Source organism: Phyllobates terribilis, unplaced genomic scaffold, assembly GCF_046119375.1.
Source record: "Phyllobates terribilis strain yellow unplaced genomic scaffold, ASM4611937v1 Scaffold_1__5_contigs__length_1240528914, whole genome shotgun sequence".
NCBI lineage: Eukaryota > Metazoa > Chordata > Amphibia > Anura > Dendrobatidae > Phyllobates > Phyllobates terribilis.
Window position 1 is genome coordinate 71,344,219 of NW_027362761.1, and position 7,083 is coordinate 71,351,301.

At 48.5% G+C, this 7,083-nt stretch overlaps 1 long non-coding RNA gene across 1 annotated transcript in view; it reads left to right on the forward strand.

Annotated features, from left to right (window-relative positions):
* LOC141206654 (uncharacterized) overlaps positions 1–7,083 on the forward strand; it is a 200,704-nt gene extending 193,621 nt beyond the window's left edge. The window contains exons 2-3 of the long non-coding RNA XR_012277252.1: positions 2,888–3,004; positions 6,726–7,083. This is a non-coding gene — a long non-coding RNA (uncharacterized lncRNA). The remainder of the gene's footprint in view (positions 1–2,887; positions 3,005–6,725) is intronic.

The following is a 7,083-nucleotide window of genomic DNA, read 5'->3' on the forward strand; positions in this document are numbered from 1 at the left end:
TGCCACAGTAGAAGCAGCTCCCCTCGGCACGGCGTAAGTCCTGACAGGTTTTGACCATCTTGGTCTGGTCGACCTGCATAGACTCAGGAGAGTGTACCTGGGTAGAGACGGAGGGAGTGACGGGTTTCTGAAAAGTAGGAGCTAGACATGGTAACCTCCTCTCACGGGTGACCTCTTTGGCACGCTCCTGGAACCGTAGGTCAATCCGGGTGGCAAGAGTTATTAGGTCATCGAGAGTGGTAGGAATGTCCCGACCGGCAAGTTCATCTTTAATACGGCCGGACAGACCCTCCCAGAAGACGGATACCAGAGCGTCGTTATCCCAGGCCAGCTCCGAGGCAAGGGTACGGAACCGTATGGCATATTGGCCCACGGTGAGACTTCCCTGACGGAGGCGTAGCAGTGATGATGCGGATGAGGTCTTCCGTCCGGGTTCGTCGAAGACTTTCCGGAAAGCCGTGAGAAAAGCAGGCAAGTTGGACACCAGGGGGTCTCCTCTCTCCCATAGAGGATTTAGCCAGGCCAGGGCCTCCCCGGTGAGATGGGACATGATGAATGCAATTTTGGCCCGGTCGGAGTTAAACTGGTGGGACAATAGTTCAAAGTGCAGGGTGCACTGATTTATGAAGCCCCGAGCCTGGGCGGAGTCGCCTCCGAAGCGAGGAGGTGCAGAAAGCCGGGGTCCGGGGTAGGATACCATGGTATTAGTGGGCAGTGGAGCTGCCGGATTGCGAGACATGGCACTGGCGGAGGTTGCTGGTGGAGCAGTCAGAGTGTCCAGGCAAGTATTGACATTCCGCAGGTGACCCAGGATGGACTCCTGTTGGGACCTTTGACGGGACAGTTCATGACACAGGTCCGAGAGCGAGGGAGCTTGGGTGCCACCGGGTTCCATGGCCCGAGCAAACAGTAACGGGTCTGGGAGGCGGAACCTCTGAGCTACTATACAAGGGGGCAGTCCTTGTAAGGGAGCGGGTGGCGACCAGGGAAGACGGGCAGGAGGTCACAGCAGGTGACCGGGACAGTCTCTGAGTGAACGGGCTGGAGGTCACGGCAAGTGACCGGGGCAGTCTCTGGATGAACGGGCTGATGGTCACGGCAAGTGACCGGGGCAGTCTCTGAATGAACGGGCAGATGGTCACGGCAAGTGACCGGGGCAGTCTCTGGATGAACGGGCAGATGGTCACGGCAAGTGACCGGGGCAGTCTCTGGATGAACGGGCAGATGGTCACGGCAAGTGACCGGGGCAGTCTCTAGGTAAAGGGTTGGTACGACCTGTGGCGGCTGATGATAGACGTGAGCTCCCAGGTGAGCAGGCGAGAGTCTCTGGATGAATGGGTGGTCACAGCATGTGACGGCGGAGCCTCCAGGAAGACCAACAGACAGGCGGCAGATGAGCGCTCCCATTTGAGCGGGCAGAAGTCTCTGGACAGGCGGGTGGTCACAGCACGTGACGGCAGAGCCTCCAGGTGGGCTAGCAGACAGGCAGCAGAAGAGCGCTCCCAGGTGAGCGAGCAGGAGTCACTGGACAGGCAGGTGGTCACAGCACGTGACGGCGGAGCCTCCAGGTAGACTAGCAGGCAGGTAGCTGGTGTATGCTCCCAGGTGAGCGGGCAAGCTGGTCCATAGACAGACTGACAGGAGTTGGAAGGCAGACCGTCGGACCTCAGGCAAGCAGGCAGGTGGCTGATGTGCGCTCCCAGGTGAGCGGGCAGGCTGGTCCTTAGACAGACTGACAGGAGTAGTAAGGCAGACCGTCGGACCTCAGACTAGCAGGCAGGTAGCAGATAATCAGGCAGGAATCTGGCAGGTAACTGGCAGGTAACTGGCAACGGGACCTGAGGGCTGAAGCAGAGTAGTGAACAGTGCAACAACATTGCTCGGGCACCTCCATTTTGGAGGAGGTGCCTTATATATGGTGAAGTCCTCCGGCCATTGGCCGGGGACTCCTTAGGATGGCGCGCGCGGCCCCTTTAAGAGGGAGGGAGAGCACGCGCACGCGCCCTAAGCACAGTGGCCGGGAAGGAGCGCGCGCTGCCAGCAGAGCGGGAGGAGGACGCCGGGCACGGAGCAGGGAGGTGAGGGGAACAGCGTCCCTGCCTGGCAGAGGGCAGGGACGCCGGCGCTACATGGTGTAACTTTGCTTTCAAAACATCATTAAAGCATGAATTCTTCTAGGTACACTTGTACACAGTTTTTGAAGGAACTGTCCAGCAAGGTTGTTCCAAACATCTTGGAGAACTAACCACAGATCTTCTGTGGATGGAGGTTTGAGCAAATCCTTCTTTCTTTTCATGTAATCCCAAACAGGCCCGATGATGTTGAGATCAGGGAACTGTGGGGGCTATATCATCACTTCCTGGATGGCTTGTTCTTCTACGGTCCTCATCATTGCCTGTTTCTTGTTGTCCTCAGTGCTGAGACATACAAGCAAATACATATTCATCACGCATACCTTCAGTGAGGTGGTTAATTGGCTTCAAAACTATTCTGCATTTGGACAATGACCGCAAACATACAGCCAATGTCATTAAGAACTATCTTTAGTGAAATGAAAAGGTCATGGAAGTGACGATATGAGCCCAAAATCTGTGTCTGTCTGGGACTACATGAAGTGTCAGGGATTTGCGTAAGCCTCCATCCACAGAAGGTCTGTAGTTATTTTTCTGAGATCTTTAGAATAACCTGCTTTATGATCTCAAATATTTTTTTTGAAGTCACTGCTGCAGCCAAAGACAGAGACCGGAGAGGCAGCACTGGATTTGTGGAGGGTGAGTACTGTCTGGCTTTGTTATTTCATGTCTACAGGAGTTTGGGGTCCACTTTGCTGAAAAGCTGAGTACGATCTATTGCGGCTAGTAATCATGATCATCGCTTTATTTTACAGATCTGCATTTCTGATAAAATCCAGAAATATTTCTATGCATTGAAGAGGTATTCCAGTTTCCATAAAGAAAGGTTATTCATTTAATGCAAAGATCTCTAATTGAAGATCTGATTACAAGTGAGTGATCTGATAACTAACATATAAAGCTTCTAGTACACAATAATAGCTTGGCCAACAACATTTCCTCTGGATATTTCCATAAATATTCCATCAAGAATGCATGTGTTTTCAACAGGGAGAGAGGGATGCCAGTCTTTTAGCCATCACTGTGTAATGTCCGGTTTTGGATACAGCAGATCAGCTCCAATTGAAGTAAATTGGAGTTGAGCTGCAGTACCCAGGAACAGCCACTACACTATGAATAAAACTGTAATTTTCAGCGCCCTTAACTGTATATATCCGGCTGCCGCTGGAGCGGAAAACTACTCATCAGTGAGGATGTCAGGTGTTGGACCCCCACTAATTTAATATTGATAACCTATCCCAGGAATCAATATTTTAATCCTGGAAAACCACTTTAACCCCTTTATGACGTGGTATGTAATAGTATGCACGTAACCCTCGGTTCAGAGCGGGCTCCGGAGCTGAGCTTGAAAAAAAAAAACATCACAGAAAAAAACGGCCTTACCAACACCAGGTCAGATTACCAAAGCACAAGCAGGATGTGACAGACCCCCATGATAAAGGCGGGGGCCGCACAGGTGCGAAATACTGATGCGACAGCCACCCCCTCCATGAATTGGCAGATATGTGAGTGGCTGTGTAGTATTAACAATGCACACAAATGCAGCTTATATAGGATGCCAGTCACACAGATAGGTGTGGTGCACTGTGTCTGGCTTACAGCCTATTAATGACGCTCATAAATTTTAAATCGAGGGGGCTGCATGGCACTATACACGTGCACCACACAGGACAGATGCCCCAATTCAACAACCCAACAATAAAGGGCCTGGCCGCATCCCACAAAAAGATGTAAAATGTGCAAAAAGATGAAAAATGATGTATAAGATAAATACATAACATGAGGTATTGGTCGATATTTGGTCGATATTCCGGAGCTGAGCCCGCCCTAAACCAGGCACATGTCAGCTGATTTATACAGCGGACATGTGCACGCAAACAGCCGCGGGTGGAATCACGATCCACCCGAGGCTGTTAACTAGTTAAAAGCTCTGACAGCGGCATTTAACAGCGCCGCGCTGGAAGCGCGTCACTTACTCCACCCATCACATGATCATGGGTCACCGATGGGTTAACATGACAACCTGGGGTCTGCAGGAGACCCCTGTGGTTGTCATGGCCAGATTGCCCTGAACGTTGCCCAGTGGTCGGCGCTCATAGCAAGTGAGCAAATCTGCTACATGCAGGCGATCTGCTCATCGCTTGTATGTAGCAGAGCCGATCAGGCAAGTGCTGCTTCTAGTCTCCTATGGAGACTATTAAAGCATGCAAAGAGTAAAAAAAAATATTTTTAAAAATATTAAAAAAATTAAAAAACGATAAAAGTTTAAATCACCTTCCTTTCGCCCCATCTACTATATAATCGGCTTATCCCGTCTGTCTGTCCGTCCAGGAAATCCCGCGTCACTGATTGGTCCAGCCAATCAGCGACGCGGGATTTCAGAACAAGATGGCGGCCGTTAGAGGCTCATCTGCCGCACGGAGGTCAGCGGCGATGCAGCCGGGAGATGACCGGCGCTAGCCAGTCATCTCCCGGCTGCTCGCAGCAGAAGTACCCCGACCGGCGGCCTAGGCGGCGCCGCTCCCCGGTCCTCCCTTCACACTTGCCGTCGGGAGATCAGTGGCGCCGGATTTGAAACACGCTTCACTGATTGGTCGCACCTGCCCGGCCGCGACCAATCAGCGATATTGGCGCGAAATTTAAAACACCGCTTCTCTGATTGGTTGCAGCCAGCCGGCCGCAACCAATCAGCGACAGGCGCAGCCCGGCCGCGAATTGGCGCCAGATTTGAAACACGCAGGCCACCGTCGGGAGATCAGCGGCGACGCAGCCGAGAGGTGACCGTTGCTAGCCGGTCATCTCCCGGCTGCTCGCAGCAGAAGTACCCCAACCGGCGACCTCGCTCCCCGGTCCTCCCTTCACACTTGCCGCGTGGTCAGCGATGTTGTCACAAGCAGTATTGACAACATGACGTAATTACAAAATTCATTAGGGGCCCCAGAGGGATACATTGGGGGGTTAATTTAAAGTAGTGCACAACCCATTTAAACACTGCTTCGCTGATTAGTCGCGCCCGGTCTGCCGCATATTCTAGAATACCCGATGCGTTAGAATCGGGCCACCATCTAGTTCAAAATAAAATAATAAAAAACAAAACACATATTTGGTATCAAAATAAAATGCAATAACAGGTGATCAAAACATTGAATCTACCCCAGAATCGTATGAATAAAAACGTCAGCTCGGCTCGCAAAAAATAAGCCCTCACCCGGCCCCAGATCATGCTACGTGTCAGAAAATGGCGCCATTTTTTATTTTTTTTAGCAAACTTTGGATTTTTTTTTCACCACTTAAATAAAAAAGAAACTATATTTGTTTGGTATCTACGAACTCGTAATTACCTTGAGAATAATAATGGCAGGTCAGTTTTAGCATTCAGTGAACGTGGTAAAAAAAAACAACTGTGGAATGTGCAATTTTTTTGCCATTTCACCGCACTTGGGATTTTTTCCCGTTTTCCAGTACATGATTTGGTAAAACCAGTGATGTCCTTCAAAAGTACAACTTGTCCCGCAAAAAATAAGCCCTCACATGGCCATATTGAACGAAAAGTAAAAAAAGTTATGGCTCTGAGAACAAGGGGAGCAAAAAACGAAAACGCAAAAACGGAAAATGCTCCGGTCATTAAGGGGTTAAAGCCCACCCCCCCACCCATTTTCCATGAATGGAATATGTAAATATTGGACAGAAGTTATCTCTGCATCCACTTCTGTTCAGGCGCTGAACATGTCTGGGCAAGCTGAAGATATGGATGAACTCTTTATGTATCAAATGACCAAGTTCTCCAAAAACTATGACGTAGTGGTCATGGGAGATTTCAACTATCCAGACATTTGTTGGGAATCTCTCTCAAGTAAAACTAACAGGTCAAGCAAATTCTTATCCTCTCTTGCTGACAACTTTATCTTCCAAAAGGTAGGGGAGAAAACAAGGGGATCTGCTACTTTGGATCTAATCCTTATAAACAGGGAGGAAATGGTTGAGGAGGTAAAGGTAGCTGGGACCCTAGGAGGCAGCGATCATGCTATTATAGAATTTTGGATAACTAGAGGAGGAAGACATGTGAAGACTCAAACTTCAAGGTTAGATTTTAGAAAGGCAGATTTTAAGAGACTCAGAAAGAGAATAGGAGGGATCCAATGGCTGGATGTCCTTAAGGACAAAAATGTCCAGGAAGGATGGGAAATTTTTAAAAATGAGATTCTCAAAGCACAATCGTTAACAATCCCGAAAAGTAGGAAGAATGGGAAGCATTTAAGGAAACCAGGATGGATGAACACAGAACTTAAACACATGCTAAAAAGAAAGAAAGAAATGTTTATTAAATGGAAAGAGGGAGGCATATCTAAAGAAGATTATAATGCAGTCTGCAGATCCTGTAGGGCACATATCAGGTTAGCTAAAGCTGACAATGAATTAAGGCTTGCAAGAGATGTCAAAAGCAATAAAAAAGGATTTTGGGGGTATGTCAAAAGTAAAAGAAAAGTCAAAGAAGCTATAGGATTTTTACAGGATGAAAATGGAGAAATGGTAAGAGAGGATGTTGAGAAGGCCAAACTTTTTAATTCCTATTTTGCATCTGTTTTCTCTCAGAAAGAAAATGTAACATCAACTGATCTTCACTGTCCTTTTAAAGGAATAGAAGAATCCAAGTTATCTGTAAACAGAAAGATTGTGAGGGAATATTTAGCTAACATAAATGAGTTCAAGTCTCCAGGTCCAGATGAATTACACCCCAGAGTACTGAAGGAGATCGTAGAAGAAATTTTAGAACCACTCTCCATAATCTTTGAAAATTCTTGGAGAACAGGACAAGTCCCAGAAGACTGGAGAAGAGCAAATGTTGTTCCTATCTTCAAAAAGGGGAAGAAGGTGGACCCAGGGAACTATAGGCCGGTGAGTCTGACTTCTATACCAGGAAAGATCTTTGAACAAATTATTAAACAACATG